Here is a 12,268-nt window from a genome sequence, read left to right on the forward strand (position 1 = left end):
CGATGATTGCTGGGATGGGCTCCAGCACCCCCGCGACCCTACTGAGGATAAGCGGTGCAGCTAATGAGATGAGATGAGTTGAAATAATGACGCTCTAAACATTCTTTTACTGTAGTAAATTCATTTTTCTCCTGTGATCCTTGAACCCTAGGACAATCCCTAGCAAACTTTCACGCTTCCTGTTCCGGTTTCCAGATTATATTTCAGAAAGTTTGTGAAAAATGACAAATAATTTGTTGACGAATCAGATTGTGATTTTTTTTTATAAAACAATCCCCTGGTACAACAAGGTTCAATTTTGCAGTCTTGCTGCATTCTGATTGGCTAAGCTGTCTCAGTGAGAGTACTTATTTTTTAGTTAAAAAAAATAAACTTTTTAATGTCTTCAATTGTTTTGCTGTTGCTATCAGATCAATGTTTTGTCTATTTTGGACGTCTGGCACTTATGGTCTATTTACATTGTAACTCTTCCAAAAATGCAAAAGAAAATCAAAATAAAAACGGACGAAAAATGGACACGAGTAACAACTTTGATTGTAAGAGCCAGGCAATATAAGGAGCCGTAATAATAAGATAACAGGTGTGGACAATCACGAGGCACAGGTGAGATGTATTTTTCACATTAATAAGTCTACATTTCAAAAAAATCCATAACTGCATTATATATACAAATAAAGAAACAACTCGTAAGTTTTCAACATGACAGCGAAGATTTGTTAAACTGGAGCTTTGGTTTATGAAAAGGTTTTGTTTTGTCTGTTTCAATGTTTTTGTATTTCATTGTAGAATAATTATTTAAATAAATAAATAAATAAATAAAAGAATAAGTTACTACTTGACACATTTCACCTATTGCAGGTTATTTTGGGAATTTATTCCATATGAAAAAAATATTACTAAATTTCCAAAAGATGACAAGGTTCCATCTAAAAAGTTGATGTAACCTGAATATTATAAAATGTTGAATAAAGTATTTTCATCTACCCAATTATAAGTTAGATGATTAATGATTTCTACTTATTCAATATATTTACAAACCTCTTGCTTGGATGTTAACATCCTTGGGAAAAAGTGGAGGTTTCCCCATGAGCAAAAATCCAACATAAATTGCATTACACATTTTTGATTCCTCAGTTGCTTGTTGTTAAAACTAATGACTCAGCAGAACCCTTTTTCTGTTTTTAATGACTATAATTACCACAGATGAAGCAGTAGCATGCTCACCATGCTCTCAATCTGCCTTCGCCTGTCTTCTTTGTGGCTCCATTCACACTTTTCCTGCAGACACTTGACGCATCCGGCGGCCCCGCATTCTTTAACAGGCCTGTCTTTTAGATCAGCGGGCCCCAGCCGTGGTCTTGTGTGCTTCCTCTGTGACAGGCCTTCTCCCTGACGCGTGGATGGAGCCGTTCTCCTGGGGGTCAGGGAGCACAAGGGTCAGGGGTTAACACCACCGGCGGCGCTTAAACAACAAATAACTTGTCCCTGGGCGTTTTTTTTTTCCTCTCTGGTCCAATAAATCTCATCACACCCCGCAAAACCACTAATGCCTTCTTGTTTTAACAGAATCCATTAGCAAAAACCGAGGTTGTTTATGTGTCATCTTCATGGGAATTAATCACGTTTGCAAATCGCCACACGGTTCTCTACTTCTTTTCAGCGTGGAGACAGTATAACGCAAGCAATGGGATACAACGCATCCAGCTAATGGGGGCCAGGATCAGTTGGCTGATCCCCAAGCCGGATCAAATGTTTGCGGTGTGTTGACAGCTATTTTCTGCCTGGGGGATCAGGATGTGTGTTTGTGTGACTAAAGGTGTAGGGAACACCCTATGATGATATGTTCTTCAATGGAGGGGTTAACAAGTTTGACCCTATCCCCCTCCCGTCCTTGTTCCCTCTGCCAAGTCAAAAAGCTGTGTTTGAATGTCCATCTTAATCTTGACAATAAAATGTTGATGCACTAAGGTAAGTACTTGCAATTTTGTGACAGATTATGAATGGCAGAACAGAACAAAATCTACCCTTTAAGTCTTAAAACAAGAATCCGTGAGGAACACATTGCAATTTTTACTCACAGAAAAAAATCGACACGCAACTTTTAGGTGTCAGTAATCTGAATGGGGTGACACGGGGGGATAACTAAGTTACAATTTAAATGAAGTAACTACTAACAGTAACTAATGACTCTTTTTCAGTTACACGCCCAACACTTATCTTTACCCTCATCTTTAGTCGATGCCTGAAATCTGACATTCCTATTTTCCAGTGTGAACAAAGTATGTTCTTCTCATGTCCAACTTTACAAAAATTCTGGCAAGATGTGCAGCTCTGCATCACTCCTGTCATCTCTACTTATGCAACAACCTTATCCAGAAAACAAGAACGATGAGTCAAGTTAAAGGAGCTATATGGAATTTGGAATTTTTTTAACTCGGTGCCGCCATCTCTTGGCTTGTGTCATCATTGCAATCTCAGTCAGCTCATTCATGATGCGTGTGCAAGTATGTGCATTTCTGAGAAGAGCTCAAATCAACTCTTTATATTTTGGGGGGTTTGGGTTGGTTTTTAGACTCTACTTAAAGCAGGCTTTTTCTTACTGATCCAATTTAATGCTACACTAAAAAATACAGACAAGATAACCCTACGCGCATGATGTCTCTCTCCAGCAAAAAAATACAGACAAGATAACCCTACGCGCATGATGTCTCTCTCCAGCAAAAAAAAAAAATTGAAAATTGAAAAAAAAAAAAAATGTTGATTTCATATTGTTGTATGACTGTTTAATGCCAATTGTGTTTCTAATGATGTGATGGTCGATAAAGATTTTTTTTAAGTCAATTTTTAAAAAATGTCAACCAAGGCTCACAAATAGTATTTTACTACCAAGCATTTATTTTTTTATAATCAAATGGCTTTTAATTTATTGAGGAGATTTTAGAACGAATCTTTAATGTTTAAATAAATACAAAAGATCACCTTTTTCTCACTTGTCACTTTTGCCATTTTGTTTATTTTTTCGCAATGCATTGTGGTCTATATTAAACCACTGCATGACTGTCATTAATGTGCACTTTTTTCACGCTTTGAATCATTTTAAATCTTATAAATACACCACGACAGTTAATAAATACATTGAAAAAACACAACGTTTCCTTCGAATGCAAATTGTAGGACCATTAAACCCATTCACATCCAGGAGAACGTTACACGAGCGACAGGAACTACACTAGCACATGAAAAGTCATGTAAAAGTAATATTAACTTACGTGTTAAGACGACTTAGTACTTTATATGGCCGTTTATGTAGTACATTACAAATAAACTCAGATTATTACGTTTGGCTGGGTTTCTTCAAAGTTCGTACATCTTGTTTTTTTTGTTTGTTTGCCTAACTCACCTGTTCCAATCAATGGGCTCGTTTACGTTTCTGCGTACTCGCTTGCACACAAATTAGTGACCGCTAGATGGCAGAATTACAACAATATTGTTCATACATCAGTGTTAATACTGTACTCCAGAAATCAGCCAATACAAGTCCTGTAGTACCAAAACTGAGAAAAAAAAGGCTGGTAGCGGCACCAATATTCGGGAGGTTCTAAATAATACACAACGCCCCTCAAATCATTTGAAATAAGGAAAATAAATCGTTCATTTTATTGTAATTAAATCACCTGTTTTTAAATGAATGAACAGAAAATTGTGCTTGCAAAATATGCAACATTTTTGATTTTTTTTAATATAGTAGGGATGTCCTATGTCACTATGTTTTTGCAGGCCGATACTGATACTAAACTCTTGAGTTGTAAACGATTGCAACAACAGTCACTCATAGCTTGTAGCATGTATGTATTGACAATACTTGAGTAATTTCTCATTTGTAACTCTTGTTTGTAAAACACCCACCAGAAACCAGCCTATACAAGTAGTACCATCCATCCAACCACTAACTGCACCACTTATCCTCAGTAGGGGTCGCGGGGTTGCTGGAGCAAGTAGTACCAATACTACTACTTGCATTATTCATTTTTAAGGAAATCAACAATGTATGTTAAAATGTGTGTGAAATGTGTACACTTCATAGTATTATGTAATTTAAAATTATGTACCCCAACCCAGTATGGTCACATACCGCTGCCTGTAAACAGAGACCAGATGATGAAGGTGCTGTATCTGAGTCAGATAAGCTTCTCGTCACCAAATGAAAACCAAAAAAATAACCACAATCCCCACCAAAAATACAGCCCGGAGAGGGATTGGCACCTCCAACTGTACCTGCCCGAGACATCCCACAGGAAGTAGTGGCCCTACGACCCTGGTGGTTAAAGGATCCCTGAACTGTGAATTATGTGACAGTTCATTATTCATTATTTGATTATCTATCAATATCAATGACATAAATAGCATGCCAGCTCGGCCATCCCTCTCCAGACCGTTTTTTGTGGGGGTTTTCGCCCAAGTCAACCCAACAACCTGCCATTTGGATCCAATTCCTACATCTCTTTTAAAGACATTTTACAGTTTATTCAAAGAACAGATCTAAAGTATAGTAAATTGTTCTCTTCAGACGGACATTTTCCCTGCTGCGTTTAAACCGGTGGTGGTGTGGCCCCTTCTAAAGAAAAGCAATTTAGACTAGAGAATTTTGAGGATTAAGGGGAAGAAAAACTCAGAATTTGGCTCTTTTTGACTACAGTATTATAAATGTCCCTAATTTTCAAACTCGTTCTTTACTAAATTACTATGAATAATAGATGAGAAACATTGTACGCCAGGCATGTCAAAGTCAGTTTGGCTCTGGTTCCAGGTCCAGACTTTCTGTTCTCAGGCGGGCCGGATCAGTAAACGAATGCCAACTCAAAATTTTGAGCTTTGTTTTTCATTTGGCATTAAAAGTATTAACTGGTTTATTTTAACAGTTGAGTAAATGCAGCTTAACACCTGAACCAACTTACCACGCTATACAAACTCAATACTGCCCTGTAGCGGCCAGAGAGAGCATTTGGTTTCAAATCATAACTTTTGAAAGAAAAAATTCTCAAAAATTGATGGTGGATCCAATGAGCCAAATCAACTTTATCAAATATATTTGCCCATTTTACAGATGCAAAACGATACTAGACATTTGAAGATGATTTTGCTCACTTACAGAAGTTTTATTTTATTAGTGTTTTAAATTATTGTTTTTAAATATTTTATCTAAAACATTCTTAAAATGAGCAAACTAGATGCCACCTGCAATGTAAGTTAGCAACCCATATACATTTTAAAGCCCTAGTGCTTAATATTTGACCACTAGATGGCACTGTTGTCTAATGCTAACAAACACCACTGCCAAAGCAAGCAAAACGCGGCAGACAAACATGGCGGCAACTTAGTGGGGATTCCCCAATGTAAACTAAATAAAACATCCTCGACCTATAATTTTTCATATAAATACACATTAGTTTGATAGTTCATGTATTTTTGTCTAGTATTCGAATCAGTATTCTTTTTCTTTTTTTTTCACTGTATCAACGTTTCTTGTACCGCTGGGACGGACTAAATATTACACACTTTCCCTTCAAGGATCTTTTTTTCCTTATTCTTAAAGTTGAATACTGCATAGCTGCTGAACAATAAAAATCACATTTCAGAATTTTCAGCTTTTTAATATTTGAGCATTTAAGTGCTTCAAAATTGCATTTGTTACTGCAAGTGTCCAGCAGAGGGCGCTAATGTACCGTACATAATCACGGAAATCAAGGTGTTTTTTTAATGGAAAATGCGTATTCCGTAGTTTGTTATAAACAAGAGAATATCTTCAGCATTTTTGCAGCACTGATAATGTAATAATTTAGCCAAGATGGTAAAATAATTGATAAATAGCCAACAGGATTGATATACTGTAATTCCGAATAATGCTCATAATCTTGCTCTATAGAATTATAAATAAAATTTTGGTCATTTATACATTGTTTCTCTCATTATTTGTCTACCATCTGCAACATCAGTGGAAGTGTTTAAATCTGATTAAGTGCCATACAAATAAATGTGACTTGACTTGGCTACATGATATTGTAGATAATTTTTCCTAACTATTTGTTTCCCTTCTCGTATTAATAGAATTAAAAACATAGAAAAAATAAAATCACTAATGTATGTATTTATACATCTATTTTAAACTGTACACTGTTGGTTTCAATCTAGGCTCAATACTCTTTACCCTCCTAGAATGTATTTCAAAATCTCAAGTGCCATTTAAAGTGGGAAAGCCGATGCCAGCCAATTTTTGCCTTTTTGAAGGCCTACAGAAGATTTTGTTCTGTTGCTACAGGACCCATTAAAAGAAAGCTTGAACCCTCATCTTTCATCAAGAAAATATTTTTCTAGCTTTTACAATTGTTTGTTAGACAACAGTTGTACATTGCATTGTATATTTTGTATATTTATTTGTATAGACCTTAATCTCAAAAGGTCTCAAAGGGCTGCTCAAACCACCATTAATCACAAATGCAAGTATTCACAATGATCAACCTTTTATAGGCATGATAGTGGGTCAGCGCTTAAAAGGGTGAGAACGATGTGGACGAAATACCGTGTTGGTGCATTACGCATTCACATAATTTTTGATTAAAAATCAGTACAAACTTTTGTTTGACTTTTGTTTAAAGCTCCAACTAAGCCTTGAAAGTGACAAAGTAACTATGATCTTTGCTGTTTCTTGAAAATACTCATTTAAAAAAAAGAAAAAAAAGAAAAATGGTCCTGAAAACTTATTTATATGTTATGGCATTAAATGAGATATAGATCAATACATTGAATGAAATTGCAGAATGTTTTAATTGCTACGTGTAGTCCTTTTGCATTGGATTGTTAACTAGCTCAGTTTTACCTACTGTGCAGTTTATCCAGGCCAGGGGTGTCCAAACTTCAGAAAGCGGGCCAGATTTGTTAAATTGAAAATGTGTGAGGGCCGATTATTCAGCCTGGCATTCTTTTAACAGTCTTTAATAAAAGAAAAAAATCTCCGTCAAATGTTTGCAGTGGTTGGCGATAGCGTCAAAACCTCATAGCTCGCCTTTGTAGCATTTTCATTTGACCCGCAGCGTCTCGTGAAAAAGTACTGCTGTGCGATTGAAAAAGCATCAAGTTGCTTCACCTTTTCAAAACATTTGTTTCCAGTTAGATTTTTGGAGTCAGCATGCTTGTTTAGCAGTGCCTCTAGATATTATCTATATTCTTTGAAAACAGCCACAGTCTTTTTGAAGATTAGACAGACACAGTTGTTTCGCAGTTCTGTGAAATAACACTCTAATTTTCACTTGTTCAGGAAGCGGCAACCCTCACAATCAACTTCCCTTTTTTTATTTAGAGCTGCCATGTGGGAAATGGGGTGAGCTAAAATTCTCACAGAAAGCCAAAGGCAAGGTGGCCAAAGGTCTACCACCATCATCTTGTCAAATGGTGATCTTTATTTTTGCAGCGGTCAACATTGCTGGCGAGCCGCATATTATTAACTTTATGACAAAGCCGTGGGCCAGAAAAATTTGATCACGGGCCGTAAGTGGCCCCCAGGCTGGACTTTGGACATGCTTGATCTAGGCTTTTTAAAAATGTATTTCCTCTTTGGGTCGATGTATTCATCCTTGGCTGACAAGGGCTGTCATCCCGCTTTCACTTTTTCCTCATTAGCAGATTTTCCCACTTTTTGAAGCTTTGCTCTTATTTTTCCGCCACGCTCTTTTGCTCCCTTGTTTCCTGGTTAGGCCTTTTTGTTCCTCTTTTTTTTTAAACTTCCTGACTTTGTTTCATTTTCCTCTTCGTCTTCATTCAAGCCCCCCTTTCATCTTATTAGTTATGTAATTTTTTTGTAGTGTTAGGTCACAAGGTAGGCAACAGGTACATCACTATTGATACATTCTAATGTATCTGTATATTTTCATGGTGCCTGTTTACTTTTTTTCTAGACATTTAAAGGGAAATTGAGCATTTTCTGACCACTAGATGCCATTGTATTATGTCCTAAAACCAAAAACGAGTTGACTAAAAAGCAAAAAGATGAATAGAAACTACAGAGAATCAGTGTGACCAAAACGCACCGTTTTTCTTATTATTTCTTACCAAGCCTTTCACGAGGTTTTAGGTTTTTCGCATACCCGTAGCTGCAAGATGGTGGACAATAAGCTCCCTCTAGGTCCACACGTTCCACTAGAGTCTGGGTGAACCTCATGTAATTTTGAATAAATGGCCTATGTATTTTTTAAATGACCCTCTATATGATAGTCCATGTATTTTGTTCATTTTCAAAAAAAAAACATTGTTTAATTTAAATTAATGACGTTTTTTTTACCATCACAAGACACTAAATAATACACATCGTCCCATTAAACAGAGTAATACCATATTATTCTTTGTCTTTTCAACACCCAATCATAACATTGTACAAAAAAGTCTAAATAGAAGTCATATTTAAATATATTTATATCCGTTTCATTATACAGTGTGACTTAGCGCACTCGAGGGGCTTATGATTTTTTTAAAATATAATTTACACACCAATATCAGTTTGTTTTTTAAATTAGAATACAAACCCAAATAGCTTTTTATGAAGGAAGTTTAGATATTTTTCCTAAAACAGTCATTTTTATCACACATAAAAACCTGAATGGCTTAAAAAAAATATTTGCATTCATATATAACACCTTAACAGCCAGTGGCTACTGTATTGTTTAAAGCGAGCTCTGTATGAAAAGTTGGGTCCTTATGGAAGTTTAACAGTTTTGCAATTTTATTTTGGTTTGTTTTTTGAAGTGTTTTCCTGTCTGCTGCCGTGCACCCAGCACACCACACCGTAATGCAGTATGCCAGAATGTTCTCCACTGTGGCTCTGTAGAAGGACACCAGCAGCTGCTGTTCCAGATGATTTTTCCTGAGCACTCTCAGGAAATGGAGTCGCTGCTGGGCCTTCCCTACCACCGCTCTGGTGTTTGCAGACCAAGAGAGGTCGTCGGAGATGTGCACACCCAGGAATTTGAAAGAGTGGACTCTCTTTACACAGTCTCTACTACAAGTGTTTTCAAGGCAACCAAAGCCAGGTGCTGTTTGTATTCTTACAGCAATTATATCATCTTGGGGTCCGTCAAATTTTAATCAAGATGTTCTTCACTTTGGCGCCGGGAAGTCTTGTCACAAGCTTGTCTCCCTTGATATACTCCCTTGATTTAACAGTAACTCATTGTTCTTTCACTTTTCTTACTGTTCATTTCTTGTGCTTGCACGCCATCTAGTGACCAACAGTATACCGTTTCATGTAATAATGTGATCTTTTTTAAGTCAATCAGAATTGTTGTTTTACGCCTGTGTTTTGAATGAATGGGCCAGTTGTTATTGGATGTGTGTGATTCCTCTCTGAGCCGATCTAGGGGAAAGCTCAGGTGGGATGTACCTCCAATGAAAGGGCTACTCAACATCAATACCCGACTCAGAGTGTGTTTGTTTCTTAACCTTAATAATGTACAATCTCAAGTTTAAAATTTGACAGGGATATATCCAGATCCACTTTCAACTAATCGGACGACACTGTCTGAAATGTTGCATTTAGTTTCTTCATATAGTTATCATTATTATTATGATACAACATTTCTTTCGCCTACGAGTATTTTTAAAAGAAGCATGTTTCATGATACTAAATGTATTTTTGTTAATTGTTTAAATCATTGTTGTTTTTTTATAATGAATGACGTTTTTTACCACTAGGAGGTGCTAAGTAATACACAATGTTCTTTAAGTTATCAAATGACTATTCTTTTGTCATTAGTCTTTTTTCACCTACAACTCAAGGGTGGGGTATGGGATTGTAAAACTTTGTTACTCTATGCTGCCATATCTTGGTTTAAATTCATGAATGGGGCCTCACGCAGCGTTTTCAGCATGTACGTGCATATATATACATTTCTTAGACACGCTTGAATCAAACTCTTCATGAAAGGACAGGGAAAGAAAAGTATGAGGTCAGAATCAATCATAAGGTATAGAATAGAAGTGTATCAGAAAACATTCCTCCAAAATTTGCCTAAAATCCTAATTCAAGACACACCCAAAGTAAAATAAATGCTGTTCTTAAACCATTTAAGGATATGGACAGTTTGAACTCTTTTGAACGGTAAGACTCCGAAGAATTGTTCCAAACTGAAATAATCACGGCAAGTGCTATTTACATTGAGTAATCGGAGTTGGAACACACAAGAAAAGAAGGTTTTTATTCTTGGCTAAATTTCTTTTTGCAATTAAATACCTGCAGAATGAGTCTAGTATGGGCTTCTTAGCTGTAAAAGAGGTTAGACTATAGCTTGAAGCTTTATCTGGTACCTTTTCAAATTTGATCACAATCTAAAATACTCAATATACATACACATTTTTCTAAGGGAAGGTATGGGCATTTCCAAAAGTGGCCTTTTGGAGACGACCTGTTAACAACACTAAAACATTTGCAAATATGTATTTTACTTTGGGCATTTTTATGACTTCTCTTTGCAGAAGTTAAATCAATGATGGTGCACACTTGCGTGTATTGATGGTGCAATAAAATTAATCAAGGATTGCCTTGTGCACGTTATTATTGGCTCTTATTTGAATACAACCCTGGAAAATGGCATACGTGTCAATCATTCAATTTGGTTACTACTGGCAGGAGATATTTGGAACTACAGGAGGCGCTCTTCCTTTTATCAAACACGCCTGTATAGGCTAATGCGGGCTGAGGGAAAAAAGCCTGCCATTGGCAGGAAGTGGTATCAATCGGAATCTCAGAAGCCAACAGAGATACTGGACGTCATCTTATGAATATGTTTAAGAAAACGAGCAAATTTTTATTTATCTGCCTGCTGTCTCGGGGCGGAGCGGGAAACAGGAAAAAGGACCCACTCGCGTAGACGTACTCACGATTTATTGGGGAGAGGAGGGATGCGCACACACTCGATCTGGGGACCGATGGTCGCGGAAGTGGATAGAAATCCAAACAAAAGAAAAGTTGTCCAAAAACAAACCGATCAGGACAAAAATAAAACAGGATCAAACACGGGCAGATTCACAGAACTAGGCATTTAACACAGAATTTAAACAGAAGTCTCACTGAAGTATCACAGACGTTTCACAAAGGTTTAACCAACGCTCAGGCAACTAACGGCTCAAAGGAGCACGTTTAAGTACTGCCAAGAAGCAATCAGTCAATGCGTCTCATGTCTGTCTCCATGGGCGGGGCCAATTGAGCGCCGTGGCAACCGTGACATCTGTATAGTTTTGTGTTTTGGAGTAAATATTTTTTTTTTACTGATCGATTCACTAAAATCTTGCAGATGTAAGGAGACCATGGTTGCGTATTATCATCGAATGTAATGGCTGTAAGAAGACGTCTTAGGTGAGTTATGCCGGATTTATAGTTTTCGGGTATCTTGTTTTAGACTGATGGTGATGTTTCTGTTATGAGTATATTTTGAAATGATCATCATATATTGTACTTGGGCCCAGATGGAGAATGCTCTTCAGCCTGCAGATTTTTTCTTGTCTCTTGGAATCGCAAGTAGACCAGAATTTTCCGAGCAGAGGCTCCGTGCAGGAAAATAAGGGCAAATCAAATCGAAGAGATAAGACCTTAACAGTTAGAAGCATGATTTTCTTTCACCATTTTTATGCTCAACTGAGAAATAAATATTAAACAGGACGAGCATGACCAATCTCTCCAGCACTCCCCCCAACCTATTTCTCCCACCTAATGCCTTCTGTCCCGAACAGCTCTGACAAATGTAAGACAAAAGCAGAAAGGCGCAATGGAAAACAAAGCATAAGGGCTTTCTAAACTCAGTTGGGCATTGTGTCACACATACATGACTTAATAGAGTAAATATTTAATTTTCAACTTTCTAAGGACACCTCGAACGAAGCACTCCACCTTTAAGCACGTAATGTGAGTACTTCTCCCAACTTGTTTGAGTGTTTGAGTACAGTCAGTACAACCTGTCTCAACCGCTCATTTTCAAAGGTCTTTTAAAACACACGCACTAAACAATGTTACCCTTTTCTCATTTTGTATGCCTTCCTCAGTGGGTTTCACACATCTTAATTCCCCTCCTCTTTACTTGACTGTTTTTGGACCACACTCTCACGTATGCAATCTCTCCCCCCACTCTCTCTCCCTTTCACACTCCCCTCTCTTTACTTTCTAGCTCCACACAGCCGCTTCCCTGACAGTTTTCATCTGCACCTCGGCCGAGTAGCACACCACAGCCGG

At 37.2% G+C, this 12,268-nt stretch overlaps 1 protein-coding gene across 2 annotated transcripts in view; it reads right to left on the reverse strand.

Annotated features, from left to right (window-relative positions):
• LOC148371051 (uncharacterized) overlaps positions 1-3,393 on the reverse strand; it is a 54,930-nt gene extending 51,537 nt beyond the window's left edge. For both annotated transcript variants that reach the window (XR_015849750.1, XM_088328926.1), the window contains exons 1-2: positions 3,270-3,393; positions 1,225-1,414 (exon numbers count right to left, since the gene is read on the reverse strand). The gene's annotated coding sequence lies outside the window, so the exon portion shown is untranslated. The remainder of the gene's footprint in view (positions 1-1,224; positions 1,415-3,269) is intronic.
• Between the last annotated feature and the right edge of the window lie 8,875 nt (positions 3,394-12,268).

The sequence above is a fragment of the Urocampus carinirostris genome, chromosome 2 (assembly GCF_059441175.1).
Source record: "Urocampus carinirostris isolate Australia breed hairy pipefish chromosome 2, RoL_Ucar_1.0, whole genome shotgun sequence".
Taxonomy (NCBI): domain Eukaryota; kingdom Metazoa; phylum Chordata; class Actinopteri; order Syngnathiformes; family Syngnathidae; genus Urocampus; species Urocampus carinirostris.